Source organism: Cetorhinus maximus, chromosome 2 (genome assembly GCF_964194155.1).
Source record: "Cetorhinus maximus chromosome 2, sCetMax3.hap1.1, whole genome shotgun sequence".
Lineage (NCBI taxonomy): Eukaryota > Metazoa > Chordata > Chondrichthyes > Lamniformes > Cetorhinidae > Cetorhinus > Cetorhinus maximus.
This window is the reverse complement of record NC_135880.1, coordinates 223897355-223913409: the sequence shown is the minus strand read 5'-3', so window position 1 is coordinate 223913409 and position 16055 is coordinate 223897355. Positions and strand designations below refer to the sequence as shown.

Genomic DNA, 16055 nt, shown 5'->3' with positions numbered 1-16055 from the left:
TCTGTGTGAGAGAGAGAGAGGGCAGTGTAGACCCGCAAACATTAATGCATGTCACTGATTAGTGCCCAGTGTCTCGTCCATCAACAATCTCCTTTGCGAGCCCGAGGAGAGCTAGCTCCAGACTGTATGCAAGAAAAGTCAGACACACTGATGGTGCTATGTCTACACGATTAAGTTTAAAGGCAGTCCCTGATCACGGTCTGGCGATGCTGGCAGAGAACTGGGAGAGGCGGATTATTTCTGGGCTGTATGTGTTCAGAGGAGGTGAGGAAATAAGCAGGATATTGGTGCATGCGATTTAACGTTAAATTATTATTATTTATTTATTTTTTTGCGACCTGTTCTACTTGTCGATCTCCGAGTGCAGGAGAGAGGATTTTATTTTGAAGGAGTTGTGTTTGAATGGGTGATATTTCCGTGGGGCAGGCTCTGTCTGAATCGGTATTACCTCTTCTTCTCTCCCTCTTGTCTGTCTATCCGTCCCCTCTGTAGGTGTTCCTCTCCATCCAGGTTGGTCCACATTTTTCTTTTGTTGGGTTAAATTAAGAAGCGAGCCGGGGTGGTGGTGGTGGTGGTGGGGGGAGAGGAGGAGGAGGAGGTGGTGGTGGTGGGGGTTGGGGGTTGGGAGGGGTGGGGGGTTTGGAAAAAAAAAATGAGAAGTAAGAAAATGCAAGGGAAAAAAAAAACTTAATTTTTTAACTCTCCGTCGTTTCTGAGAGAGAGCGAGAGAGAGAGGGAGAAAAATCTTTTCCTTCGGCAAAGAGTTCATGGAAAGTGTCTGTTCTTTTGGCCTCTTGAGTAAGAGTGACACAAGAATAGAGTAGGAGAGAGGAGGAGGAGGTGGCGGTGGAGAGAGAGAGAGGGAGGGAGGGAGAGGGGGGTGGGTGTGTGTGTATGTCTGCCAGAAATCCCCCCCCCACCCCCCTCTCCTCTCCTCTCCTCCTCTCCTCTCCTCCTCCCCCTGTGTATAGTGAATGACATTTCAGAACTGCAGTTGTTAATTTGGCCTTGGCTTCATACGGGCAGCTGATACATTGAGACCCACTGAGAGGGGCTGGAAAATGCACAGCGAAGGAAACAGAAGAGGAGCTGGCTACTGAGAATTTTTATTTTTTATATATATAAGGGAGAATAAATGGCATCTCTGTAACCCGGCGAGAACCCAGCACGGCTCATGCTGTGTCTGTCTGTCGGTCCTCACTTTGTCGACAAGCTGATAGCGACTTGAGAGTCGGCGGCTGCCTACACTCCTTTTCTCGCTATTATTTATTTTGAATTGCACTTTGTTCTCGGGCTGTGTCAAGCGTCAAGTTCTGAGGTTGTTCCCCTTTCCCTTCTCTTCTTCACGGGGCTGGTTGCAGTTTGAGGTGCTCAGTGTTGAAGGGTGAGTTCTGAAGTGATTCTTCCCTCCTACAACTACCCTCCTCTGCGTGTCATTTTGCTTTTTAAACCTGATATTTATGAGCTCGGTTTTTCTCTCTCTCTCTCTCTGTGAGTTGTATCGCAGGCTCTGCCTCCTCGTTTTTTCTCTCTCTCCCCCCCACCCCCCCCCCTTTCATTTATTTCCTCCCTCATTTCAGCCTAACAAGAGGAGCGGACAGCCCAGAAAAATGCTGAGAGATTGGGAGGGGGATGCCAATCTTGCAAGGGAGATTTTTTTTCCCCCAAATTATCTTCCATAAATAGCAAATGAAGAAAGGCACTGACAAGAGTGAATAATGTCCTATTTCTAACCATCCTCATTTTCCTTCTCTTGAACAAATACTCTGATTGTTAAAAACTGGTCTTAAGCCTCATTTATTCCTGCAAAGTGGCACTGGTTAAAGATGGGAGCAAAGTGGAAGATGTGCTTGGCTGAGGAGGAGGGGGGTGGTGGGGGTGGAGGGTGGGGGGTGTGAGGAGGTGATGTCGGTATAAAACGAATTGGAAGAAGAAATCTTTCGGCAGAATAGAATCCTTGCGTCTTATCCTGACTGTTTTGATTTTTTTTTTCCTCTATACCTAATTTCTCTTAAATAACAAAGTTGCACTCCTCTCAGTCCCTGAGACCCTAACTTGTGATGTGTGTCTCCTTAATCCACGGGTTAGGCTCTTGGGAGCTGTGTGCTGTGCGTTGACATCTTAAAATAGGAGGACATTTGGAATGAGAAAGTTTGGTGATGAAGGGTGTGTGTCGATGGGGAGGAGGGGAGGAGGGGTGGGGGGGAATGTCAGGTGACATTCTTAGAGACATCAGCTGATTTGAACATTCTATTTAAAATGAAACAAAGGCAAGTCGAGATTTAAAAGAGAAAAAACAAGACATGATATTTGTTAACTTTTTATGATATATATATATGCCATGAAGTGTTTGACAAGGTGATGGGAATTGTCTTTGCTTCCCTCTCAGCTATCCTCTGTCTTGTGTAACAGTTCCGAGGGCTATTCTTTTTTTTAAAAAAAAATAAATAAAATAAAATGATTCACGGTTTGAAATGATTCAGTGTGTGGGGTTTGATATTATTCTCGAGTCTTGATTAAAGAGCATGCCTGCAGTTCTGTGGTTAAATGTTGTGAGAGATTGCAAGCAGCCCATTTGTCCAGGAGGCCCCTGTAACAGCACCCATCACTGTCACACTGGGATTATGCTGGTGACTATCCCCACGGCACATCACCCCATCTGAGTGCTGGGGTGGGCGGGAGGCGGGAAGAGGAGACAAAATCCCAACCAGAGAGCAGGGATTTCCCCCATGAGGTAAGGTGATAAAAATCCCTCTCACATCTGCCCCCGCCTCCAAACAGTCTCCTGGTGGTTACTCACAGACCCCGACTTTAACTCTCATACAACTGGCTGGATTTTGAGTGAATTGAGATCCTGCCCCCTCAGTCACCGCACTTTTACCTGAGGGAAGGTGTATGTCACTCAGGGGTTGGGTGTGGGTGCGTCTGGATGGCTGCAACAACAACTTGGATTTATAAATTAGAATTTAGTAAAACTTCCAAAGGCACTTCACAGGAATGTGATCAGACATAAATTTGACACCGAGCCACATAAGGAGATATTAGGACTGGTGACAAAGATTGGACCAGGATGTAGCTTTTTAAGGAGGGTCTTAAAAGAGGAGGAGGAGAGAGAGAGAGAGACAGAGGTTTAAGGAGGGAATTCCAGAACACAGGGCCTCAGCAGCTGAAGGCATGGCCATCAAGTGACAGTTGGAAGATGTGCAAGAGACCACAACTGGAGGAGTGCAGAGACCTCAGAGGGTTGTCAGCTAGGAGGAGGCTATAGAGATAGGGAGGGGTGAGGCCATGGAGGGATTGGAATAGAAAGGGAGAAAACAATAGATATATATATCCCCATTATATATATATATATAAAAAACCATACCAGCACCAATGTCTAGCTATCAAAGTGCACGATAAAGAGGGAAGGAAGGCAAAGGGAAAATGTCATTCTGCAGATTAGCAGTGATGCAGTCCAGCTTTACTATTGAAATAATGAGGAGAATGGAAGATAGGATTGCAAAGGAACAGATTGAGAGAGTGGTGCAGTGAGCAGGGGCACTGAGTTCAATGGCAGGGGAAGAAGGATGTCTCAGTGTTAGTCAGAGGAGGTTTTTAATCAATGAGAAAGGTGGCATTCTTATTCTGCAACACAAGCAGGTTACCCCAGCGGTAAAGTGCACTGAAATGAATAGCATAATTGCTAGTTGGGTCAATCACCGACAGTCTAGACTGGTCCAGACACATCAATTAGTGCTGTCTTTAAAGGGGAGAGCTTAGCAGAAACAAGCAGTGCCTTATTGATACTGATCTCTGCAGCAAAACTCCAGCTTGGAGAGATCAAACCTACACCAACATTTGGACACACGGGTGATCCCAGGAAGTCTGCAAAAAAAACAGAAAGCATAATAAATGAAATGTAATGACCCCTACCCCTCCGATTCATACTGAGACTGGGCGGCCAGGGGCCCTCTCTCAGGGCTTTTTATTTCCAATGGGTTACAAAGACTAGCCAAGGGTTTGTGAGGGGGGGGAGGTGATGGAATTCACAAATTTGCTTCTGTCTAACAAACCTTCATCCAGCTTGTGATTTATTGTAACAATCTTTGATTCAAGTTTAAAAAGTCGCTTTGTGATCATTTCCACTCTGTTTCTTCTGAAGTGCTTAGGGAGTTCCTGTTCTTATTTTTCATTTCACGTTGTACTGAAAATGCCCTCCACTTGCTCAGTGATGGAGTGCAGTTAAGATGAATGAATGAGGGAGTGCAGCAGGGAGGGAGGGAGTGCGGTTAGGAGAATTGAGCGAGGGAGTGCAGGAAGGAGGGAGGGAGGGAGTGCGGTTAGGAGTGAGTGAGGAGGGTGGGAGGGCGGTTAGGAGGAGTGAGTGAGGAGTGCAGGAGGGAGGGAGTGTGATTAGGAGGAGTGAGTGCAGGAGAGGGGGAGTGCGGTTAGGAGGAGGGAGTGCGGTTAGGAGGAGGGAGGGAGTGCGGTTAGGAGGAGGGAGGGAGGAGTGCAGGAGGGAGGGAGTGCGGTTAGGAGTGAGTGAGGAGGGAGGGAGTGCGGTTAGGAGTGAGTGAGGAGGGAGGGCATGCGGTTAGGAGTGAGTGAGGAGTGCAGGAGGGAGGGAGTGATTAGGAGGATGGAGGGAGGAGTGCAGGAGGGAGGGAGTGCGGTTAGGAGGAGGGAGGGAGGACTGCAGGAGGGAGGGAGTGCGGTTAGGAGGAGGGAGGGATTTCTGCTCCTCAACTCCCTGGTTATTCACCTGGTTCATTTATTAATGAAGTCGGCTTTGAGATACCACAAAGGTATGGTGCAAACATGCAATGCAGGGTTTGACAGCCCAATGTAGACAAAAGACGCATGAACCAAGAAAGAGAAGGGCATCAGGGGATTGTGTCTATACTTGTGCTTTCTGATACTGCAGTGATTTCTGGTAGGAGAGTCTCTTGTGTGTCTTAGTGTAGCAGGCAGTCCTCTGCCCAGTCTGACTCTAAACAAGGTTTTAAATGATGATCATGGGTATTTATTGTTGGGGTGGCTGGTGGAGGGTGTCACCAATTAGCCTATTAACCCCAAGATTAATATATGATGGACATAATGAGCTTAATGATGTTTAATTTCTGATTGATGTTAAGACATCCTGACACTCTCCTCTCCCCTCCCCCCTCATTAACCAAGTGAATCATTAAAAACCGGATGAAATTGGGATTTTTTTTTTGATAATAATAGGTTAATCGCCTGTGGAACATAGATTAATTACTCTCAAACAAACATCACCTATTTCTGTGAAGTGATCTGGTTGATAAATCCGGCAGGAGGGTTACACTGAAATGAAAAAACACAATAAAACCTTAGCAGGTCGTGTGATCTCCGTGAATACATCCCTCCAGACCTTTTTTTTTATTAATTTTAAGTACCCAAACAAATGTTTTCTCCCCTAAGTGACAATCTGCAACAATAAACGTGAGTACACCTTCATCACACAATATCCACAGTAGGAATATGCAGTCACTAATAAAAGACACGTGAAATGATTTTTAAAAAATAAAATCTATGTTGTATTTCATTAATCCTTCATTTTAAAGGGATTTTACGATTTATTTATTTCTAAAGAAAAGGAGAGAAGCTTTATGTCAATTTGCTGATGTATTTTTTTTGCTCTAAATCCCCAGTAGTGACTCAGGAACTAAATCTCTTCCTTTCCCATCCCGTCCAGAATTGCTAAAGGACGTGTCTTCAGTCGCTCCCCACCAAACCAACCCCCTCCCACCACCACCACCACCACCACCACCACCACACCCCCAACCCCCCAGCCCCCACCATTTTCTGCCTCTGGTTTCATTTCGATCTGGAAAAATGCAGAGCACGGTGCAATACTGTCTGGTTGTTATGGAAACCAGCAGGGCTATTATTGCACCCTTGTCATTCATCACGAAGGAACTGCACTTGACAGAGAATGCAGGAGAGAGAGGAAAAAAATACCCTAGTAAGAAAGACCCTTAGAATCACCCAGCTCCATTGTATGTAGATTAAAAATAAATTTATAAGTGGAATGTACTCTCTGCTCAGGGCCCCTATTTAATGCTTTTTTTCTCCAAAAGACGGATTCAACGGGAATCGAATTTGCTGAGTCCCCCCACCCCCAGCTAGATACCAGACACCTTGATTATTGATACCAGATTTTTTCTCTCTCACTCTGCAGATCAGGAAAATTATTCTGCATACAATGAAATGCTTAGTTTAAGACTTGTGTATCTGCTTATCAAAGTCACTGGGAAACGAGGCCGTCAGGAGCGGAGAATTTAACGGCGAGTGGAGGAAAAGCTTTCATTTTTTTTAAAAAAAAATTCATTTCAGCCGCTCTCCCAGCTCCCAGCCATTTTAATTTTTTTACCAAGACTATTGTTAAGACATCACAGTTTGGAGTGTAGCAGAATGGTGCAAGATGTCTCCGCGTCTCCCCTCCTGACTTGGTTTCCTACAATTCAACAGTGGCTAGATTTTCATAAAGTACTTCATTGACTGTGAAGGTGCTAAGAAAGTCGCTATACAAATGCAAGCTTTTTCCAATTCATTCATTATTCCTCCTTCCCTCGCTCATGACGCTTTCTCATAAGATTTAAGTGCCAGTCGATTATGCTACCACACGCCAACCCTTCCCTTGTTCATCGATCCCTGCCACATGGGAGAGTCTGACCATCCCAAAGCCCATTTTAATGTCAGCAAATGTTACATTTTCTTAAAAGAACTCCAAATGATCTCGTCTACAGACAGAGGGGGATGGAAGATGAGGCAAAATATTGGCCTGAAAAAGATTCTACTTAATTAATGTCAGCTTCTTATTATTTTCCTTTAAAAATGCAGTCAAGGAATAAAATTCACATTCTCTTTATTTTAAATTCTGGGTTTTGCTACAATATCCTCCCTGCAGGAGAATGTTGCGCTAACTTTCACTGTCTGGGACCCGCCATGGAAGATGGTTACAATAGAGGAGAGTCCTGCACAAGGGCAATTAGGGATGGGCAATAAAAATGCTGGCCTAGCCAGGGACGCCCATGTCCCGTGAAATAATAAAAAAAATACTGGGGGAATCCAGGTCAAGGGGCATAACCTTAAAGTTCAGGCTCGACCATAGAGAGTTGCTGTGAAGATGCTTCACACAAACGATAGCTCTGCCCCAAAAACTGTAAAGCTGAGGTCAACTGATAATTTCAAAATTGAGATTGTTAGGTTTTTGTTAGGTAGAGGCATTTTGAGTTACAGAATGACGACTGGCAAATGAAGTTGAGGTGCAGATCAATCATGATTAATTGAAAAGTGGGACAGGCTTGAGGGACTGAATGGCCTGCTTTGGTTCCCACGTAACAGACTCAAAGGGTTGAATGGCCTCCTCCTGTTCCTATGAAATAAACTTGAAGGGGCTGAATGGCCTCCTCCTGTTCCAGTGTAACAGGCTGGAGGGGGCTGAAAGAGGCCACCCCCTATTCCTATGTTTCTAAAACAGTGCCACTGGAGTCTTAGAATCTCCAGGAGAGGAGAGGGCAGAAAAATTGCTAAAAGATAAAATCATATATTTTAGGAAAAGGAGATTGTTCCAAGGTTGAAGATGGGAGAAAGTGGTTTGAGTTGAGTCATGGCATAACTGTACAGCAATCCCTTTCACTGCTGTTAGCTTTCTGCTTTGTCACCTTCAAATTCATCGAAATGAGTTAGGTATCGGAAACATTGGACTTGGGGAGAGGGATAAAGATCTATTAGCCTGTTATTGCCAAGCTAATAATACTTCACTTTCCTGAAATAGTTTTTTTTTTAACATGTTTTTAAATAAAAGAAAATTTTGAGTTAGAGTCTGCAGCCATTGGTTGAAAGTTAAGTGTGTGTCACTGTCTCCTGCGGGAATCAACAGACAATCTCTTTAATCACAAAAGGAAGTGTTGTATGTAATGGAAGACAGCTTCTGTGATGAGCTTATTTATCTAGGGTATTGTGTGTGAAAGGCAGTGAAAGTGGCCATTCTCTGAAGACCCTCTCTCTCTGTGTGTGGCAGTCTCCCTACTCTTAGATCATATGCCCTCTCTTCCCATTCAAATGCGCTGGTGCTTCAGAAGTGTTAAGTGTGAAAGATTTTCCTTCAATAAAAGAAGCTATTATGCGCTTTCCGCTGCCGGTTTGCGTGTTTTGTAAGTTTGTGTGTGTTTGTGAGTATATGTGTATGTGTTTGTGCTTTTTTTGTATTTGTATTTGTGTGGGTGTGTATCTGGCTTTGTGCATGTAATGTCAATGAGTGCGCCAGTTTGTGTGTGCCCGAGTGTTTCTGTGTCTGTGTCTGTGTCTGTGTTGGTGTGCAAGTGCACTTGTTTTACTGAAACAGGAAGTGGCCTGCCAGTCAAAACAATACCCGACTGAAGCTAGAGTGTTTTGTTCCTGGAGAGTTGCTTGAAGAGCATCAGCTTTTATACCTGGTAGACATCCTGCCTCAGGATAAGAAGACAATGAGCTTCTAGATCATCAAGTAACACTGGGAGATTAAGACTTAATTACAGCTCAAGAGTATTACACCAACATTGGATCAGGTCAAAGCAAACCAGCGCTTGCTGCAAGGTCACTCTCTGTGCATTAACAAACTTTTGCCTCGATACAGAGTTTTATACAGAAGGCAATCCAGATTGCTGCTGGATGCCCCATATTATCTCCAAGTGCTGCTCTGTCTGATTTTGCTTCAGATTTATTCACTGGAGAAACATAAACGGGTTTAAACTGGTTTTAAAGGCCTATGGTTTCACAGTTCTCCAAATAAAGGAACATGAAAATTCAGGATTGTCCCCAAGTTTTTCCTCAGCATTTTAATTATAACAACTGAATGAGTCAAGATGTGATCTTCGGTCTGAGTGAATGGGAGCAGTGTAGGTCTTTAAAGAAACAAGCTGCGAGCGCAGCTGAGATTTGGGGGTCTAACTCATGTCCTTATTGGACCGAAATAGCCCTGAATGGGTGATACAATATTTATAATTTCTCGCCTCCAAAACTCTCCCTCCGTCATCCTGTGGCAAAAGCTGCAAAGAAGTGACCAGTTGGAGAAAGGGGGCAATGCTTTTCTCAAAATTAGATTGGGGGTTGGGGGTGGGGGGGGCATCAAAATGGCACCTACACTGGGCATGATTAATCCAGGCTCCATTCGAGTTTACTCCAATGGCTCTGCCATTGACGGTTGTAATCAGTGAACTCTGCAAAGCAGTAAACTCCCCCAGTCTGCGCTGTGTTAGCTGCTCAGAGCTGGGATGTTCCACTGCGTACAGGGAGAAAGCTGCCCCAGCAAGAACCAAAATGTGGTTCCAATCTTTATTTTATAAGCTGGACGACAGACTCGAGTTGCCTTGACAACACAATGTGAATGAGACAGCTTTTGTTCAGCTTCCTATTAACCCTCCCCCCTTCCTCATCTCCACCCCACTCAAATTTCTCCAGTTTTTGTTTTAAATGTGAGTCTATCCTGTTATCACTTAAACAGTTGCTTCTTTAGGCAGAACACTGTAACATCAGGCTATAGTCTAGACTCCCGTTCCTTCCCCTCTAAGCTTTGAACTCAAGGCTTTGTGCTTATCATGGGATCAATGATAAAAGAAAAGAAAGACTTGTGTTTATATAGCGCCTTTCACAACCTCAAGATGTCCCAACGCATTCTCCAGCCAGAGAAGTACTTTTGAAGTGCAGTCACTATTGAAATGTAGGAAACGCAGTAGCGTTGCACACTATGCACACTATGCACACAGCAAGCTCCCACAAACAGCAATGTGACAATGACCAGATAATCTGTCTTAACGATGTTGATTGTGGGATAAATCTTTGCCAGGACACTGAGAAGAACACCCCTTGCTCTTCTCCAAAATAGTGTCATGGGATCTTTTATATCTACCTGAGAGGACAGCTCATGTTGCAGCAGAACACAGGCAGTGTGTGTGTGTGTGTGTGTGAGAGGCAGCAGTAACTTTGTCACTTCTGCCCACATGTTGGCACAGGGCGACTGTTGCCAGGAGACCAGCTCTCTGCAGTTCCTCAACAACAGCATACTGTTTCCACTGGCAAGAGGGTCGGTAACCAGAGGACGCAGATTTAAGATAATTGCCAAAAGAATCAGAGGGAAGACGAAGAGAATATTTTTAAACAGCAAGTTATTACGCTGCCTAAAAGAGCAGTGGAAGCAGATTCAATAATAACTTTCAAAAGGGAATTGGATGAATATTTGAAAAAGATTTAAAAATTCAGGACAACGGGGAAAGAGCAGAGAGAGTGGGGCTCCCTGGATAACTCTGTCAAAGTTGACATTAGGAACAATGGGCTAAAAGAGTCTCCTTCTGCATTGTAAGACTCTATGATTCTCTCAGTCTAGTATCTACCCTGGATTTGCAATGTATAAGAACTCAATCTGTTCTGTGCTTGTGACTTGCTTCCTTTGTTTTCTACAGGGAAGTAGGATAAACATTTCTATAAGATGAGAAAAAAGCCTAAATATCTAAAACTTAAACCCCTAGTGTTTGAAAAGTCTCCAACTGTCCATTTAGAATCAAGCTAGCGATCTGTACTTAGATAATTCTGTCAATAGTTAGAAGAGACAAGTTGAAGATTGACATGACCTTAAACCACACCTTCCTGGGTTTGACACTGACATTTTCCCAGGTTCATTGTCAGTATAAGGTATGGGCAAACAATGGTTCTCTGGCTGGTCCTGGCTTCTTTATTTGACTTCAAATTCACAGAACAAAAAACTTTATTTTTTGCACCATAATCATTTAGATTCTTGGTACTTGCAACTGACATTCTCACAAACCGACCCCAAGCAACCCCCAATTCAAAAGCAACTCCCATCCAACCTCTCACACTCAAGATCATCTTAATCTTTCTTGTCTCTCCTGATCAACCAAGGTGATCACCCAGTATGCCGTGCACCACTAATGTTGGCAAAGAGTTGGAAAGAGAACGAGGTGCTTAGCAGACAACGAGCTTGCAAAGTATTTACAGATTCAGAAACAGGCCATTCAGCCCAACAGGTCCATGCCAATGTCAATGCTCCACATGAGCCCCCTCCCGCCCTTCTTTGTCACATTCCATCAGCATATCCTTCTACAGTATTCCTTACTCCCTCATGTGTTTATCCAGCTTCCCCGTAAATGCATCAATGCTATTTTCCTCAACTGCTCCCTGTGTTAGTGAGTTCCACATTCTAAGCAATTTCATAATAAAGAGGTTTCCCCTGAATTGCCAGTTGGATTTATTATTTATGGTCCCTGGTTCTAGTCCCACCCACATTTCTACGATTCCCCTGTCAGGCAGACCTCTATCAGGGCTCCCTCGGTCTTCTCCTTTCTAGAGAAAAGGCCCCCAAGCCTTATAATCTTGCCTGATAGATGTAACCACTCAGTTCTAATATCATCCCCACAATCTTTTTACACATTCTCCAGTCTATGTCTTTCGTATAAGGTTAACACAACTTCTCTGCTTTTCAATTCTATCTCTAGAATCCTATAGATTGGAGGCTTGAAAGAAGACTGAAGGTAGTCCATGGTTTGCAAGGTCGTGGGAAAGAGTAGGAGAAATGAGGGAGAAGAAGGAGTAGGCAGGATGTTGATCTTACAGTTTAGGAGGAATGAGAGAGTTCTTACAGAACAACGATGATAGATTATGGGACTAGTGTAGTGTCTTGTACAGACTAACTATAGATTCCAACAATTGGCTGTAAATGATTTCCCAATTAATATGGAGTAGTGGTCTCAGGATTGTAAATCATCTGGTGCAGGATGTTAATTAGAAATTAATTGTGTTTAACCATATGCAGGTGGTGAGCATTAACTGAACATTCATTTGAACTCCCGATAAATAGACACAGATTAAAACTGTGGTGGTCAGGTTAGGAGGTGTCTGCTTGTAATGTGTAACTCCGTAAATAAATATAAGAGTATCTGAAGACTGGCTCCAGTTCTACCCTTCACCAACTGGTAGAGAGTGCAAGCTGTTTGTATCCAGACTTACAGCAGCCAGAGGCAAAACCAGACACAGAATTAAATTTAAAATAAAAAACTTAATTCTTCTTGTTTGTCCTTCGAGGCGAAGGTGACAATGTTCATCATCTGGGGTGTTTGGTAGGGTTCTGGTAGGTACCTAGGTGACTGCTAAGGTCAGTCTGTACACAGAAGGTTTTTTTTTACAAATAGGACAGGATATCGCAGATGATTGAGTTTTGGTCAAGTTGCTGACTCAGGATTTCCTCGTGTTTTCTTTCTGCCTCTAATATGCGCTTGCTTTTGAAAGAGGCTGCACTGTTTTTTATTTGGTTGTGGCAAGTGCAGGGACCCTGAGTGAGCTTCTCCCAGGACTCAGAGTTAATATCAAAATTCCTAAGTGAAGCCTTCAGAGCGTCCTTACAGCATTTCCTTTAACCACCATGAGACCACATCCCAGACTCAAGCTCCCCATAGAAGATTGGCTTTGGTGAGTGAGTGTCAGGCGACATGGCCAGCCTGACTCAGTCTCAATATGGTGTGGATGTGCCAGCTCAGACAAACACCTCAGTGTCTGGTATTTTGTCCTGTTATCTGATCTTCAGAAGCTTCTGAAGTGAAGCTCAAGTGAAAATGGTTGTGCTTCTTGTCAAGTCTCATATGCAAGGTGTAAGGGATGTAAGGGAGAGGTACCAGCTCTCACAGGCAGGCTCTTTGGTGCAGATCATCCTGTTTTGGTCCTGACCTTCATCCAGCTCTCACCTGTGACCTCAAGCAGTTCTTAGCATGCAACAGCGGCCATAACCTGGTAAACCCTTAATTATAACAAATAACACATTCCCATTCATAACATATATCCTGAGAAGGTTATGAGGCAATATTATAACCCTTTCACCCTACTACCCTCACCTCCTCCCCTGAAAGTGCTGACTCTTACTGGGGTGCAGTCCTACGGGGAACAAACTGCTCCAAGTTGCTTTTGTTGAGGTGTGAATCCATATGCAAACAATTCGAACTTGAGGGCATCATGGCAGAACCTGATCTCATAATCAGCGAATTGGGTCAGTAGCTGATGATCAGAAGCGGCAGATAAGGCTGCTTTGCAGCCCCCCACACCCCACCGTCGCACCTCTTCATCTAACCCCACCAGTTGGACCTCTTTCCCCAAGAGGTGAGCTCATTGAACCATAGAAACTTATCGCACAGAAGGACATCATTCTGCCCTTCCTGTGCTGGCTCTTTGAAAGAGCAGTTGTGCTTAGTCCTGGACTCCCTGCTTTTTGCTTGAAACGCTGTAATTCCTCCTCCTCAAGTACCCGTATAATTTCTGGGGTTCACCTTCTCCAAGTAGAGCAGACAAAATGAACAAATATCAGGCACATATTGAGGAATTGCTAAGGGAAATTCCATTCTAACCTGCTTTTGGTCAATTTGGTGGAGGTGTTGAGGTGAGGATTGGAATACCCCCTAGATCAGGTAGAGATGAACAGAGAGGCTCCTTTAATCTGCCAAATCATGTGATTCAATTCCCAAACATTTACTGCACCAATATTATCATTTTCCATTTCCTGTGTTGGAGAAGCGCTGCCCTGTTGGAGTGAGAACTGTTAAAGGAGCAGGAGCAAGGGATTGTGCAACATAAGGTAATGACTAGAGAATATCCAGTTCCGACAGTGACCTTGACCTCCTCTCTCCACATGCCATGTGTTTCAATTCTTTAACGTTTTGAACCATTGTATTTGGATTTCCAATTGAATTACCATCGAACTTCCAGACACAAAAAAAACAGGCTAGTCAGCCTGACTCCTCTCTGCCACTGTTTCTACTCCACACAAGCCTCCTTTCACTCTACTTCTTCTCACCCTATTAGCATAATCTTTCCCTCTCTCTCCCATGTGTTTCTCTAGCTCCCCTTTAAATGCATCTGTGCTGTTTACCTCAATTAATACTTGTAGTAGTGAGTTCTAACCGTTTTCTGGGTAAAATAAATTATTCCTGAATTCCCTAGATTTATTAGTGACCATTCTATATTTCTGACCCCATGTTTTGGACTCTTCTTCCGAAGCCAGTGTTTTGCCACTGGCACACATCACCAAAATGAATAGAGCACATTAACCTTTTTCAGTACCGACTGTCTTTTGAAACTTGCACGTTCATTAACTGCAAAAACGATTTGGATACATCTTCAATATGTCTCCGCTCTGAAACGTTTTTGCAATTTTAAAAGTTTCTATCAGGTCACCCTTCAGACTCCTCTTCAGGGAAGATTCCCAGCTCATTCAATTTTTCATGATAAGTATAATATCTCAGTTCTGGTGTCATCCTTGTAAATCTTTGTTTTGTACCTTCTCCGGTGCCTATACAGCCTTTATAATTTATACAACAGCTTGCATGTCAAGATTTTGCAGAGTATTTCTATAGATGCTGAGTTACTGTGAAATGCAGCAAGTGTACTTACTTAGGCAACAATGACAACTATTCTGGACCGACGGAGTCGCAGCCATCAGTGCATGATCAGTGAATCTGTATCCATTTGGTACTTATTGATGCTGTTTCAATTCTGATGATGTTTTTATAAATTGCACCTGGATATAAACCATTCTCCTGAAGGTGCAACATACCATATTTTATGAGAGTTTTTATCATGTTTGAAGTCTTCCAGGGATGATTTAGGAACAAGTCTTGCTTTGGTGGAATGCGTTAGTGTGTAGTTTATTTGCAAAGTTAATGATTTGTAGCTTTCAGGGAAAAATGGATGGGATCGTTGAATAGAATCCCTAAAAGATCAGTTAAAAACTTCTGTAACATCCCATGTAATAAAAATGGAATTAAAGTTTTCAGTCACCATGGATCAGTGAGTCTATTTATAACTGGTTGAAATTGCAGAATATGATCCCAAATAACATTGCTGGGAATCTGGCTGTACGTTTAAACCCATGGTATGACAAATTAATAAAAATGTTTTTTAAAAAAATATGGGATCCTTGGCTTTGAAATCATAGGATCAACATAAAAGGAGACTGTTTGGCCCATTGCCCCTGTTCCAACTCCTTTCCAGGTACAACTTCGCAAATGATTTCTAAAGCCTCCTCGTCACAGTCTCATTGCAACCTCCACACCCAAGCTCATACATTCACTGCTCTGACAATGAACGATTGTATGTCGCTAGCTGCTACTGTCCTTCACTCCAGAGCCTTCCGTCATCTCACCCCTGAGCTATGGACTTATTTCCTTAAAGCCTGCCATTTACTTAATCTCTTGAAACTTCTCCTCACACCCAATTCTTTGACCATGATCACCTTCTTAATTCTTCTCCCAGATGCATTCTCAGCCTCCATCTCTTTCCCTCCCTAGGTGCTTACTATTTTACAACAGTGACTACACTTCATAAAGCACTTCATTGACTGTGAAACATTGAGATGACCTTAGGTAATGAAAGTTGTTTTATAAACATAAGTCTTTCTTTCTGTGAAGCATCTGGAAATGTTTTTCTGCACTAAAATGTACACAGAAGTGCAGTGTGCACAGACTACAAGATGCACTAAGCAACTCACCAAGGCTCCTTCAACAGCACCTTCCAAACCAGTGACCACTACCACCTAGAAGGCCAAGGGCAGTAGATGCATGGGAACACCACCACCTGCAGGTTCCCCTCCAAGCCACTCACCATCCTGACTTGGAAATATATGTTGAATATGATATATATAATATAATATCATACTTGAATTATAAGCATATAACTATATGTTGTTCCTTCACTGTCGCTGACTCAAAATCCTGGAACTCCCTCCCTAACAGCACAGTGGGTGTACCTACACCACATGGACTGCAGTGGTTCAAGGAGGCAGCTCACCATCACCTTTTTGAGGGCAATTAGGGTTGGGCAATAAATGCTAGCCTTACCATCATTGAATGCTCACATCCCATAAATGAATAAAAAAGAACTGTAGTTGTTACATGAATGTAAGTTATTGCTGTTGGTTTTACAGCATTTCATTTATGCATCTTCCACCTCCAATTCCTCTACCCACCTCTCCCTCTTCTCAAGGTACTAACTATTGATCAAAACAGATCCAAAGG

The 16055-nt window shown here is 43.5% G+C and overlaps 1 long non-coding RNA gene across 1 annotated transcript in view; it reads left to right on the top strand.

Annotated features, from left to right (window-relative positions):
• Positions 1–16055, top strand: part of LOC144671355 (uncharacterized) — a 95582-nt gene continuing 79527 nt past the window's right edge. The window contains exon 1 of the long non-coding RNA XR_013573915.1: positions 1–264. This is a non-coding gene — a long non-coding RNA (uncharacterized LOC144671355). The remainder of the gene's footprint in view (positions 265–16055) is intronic.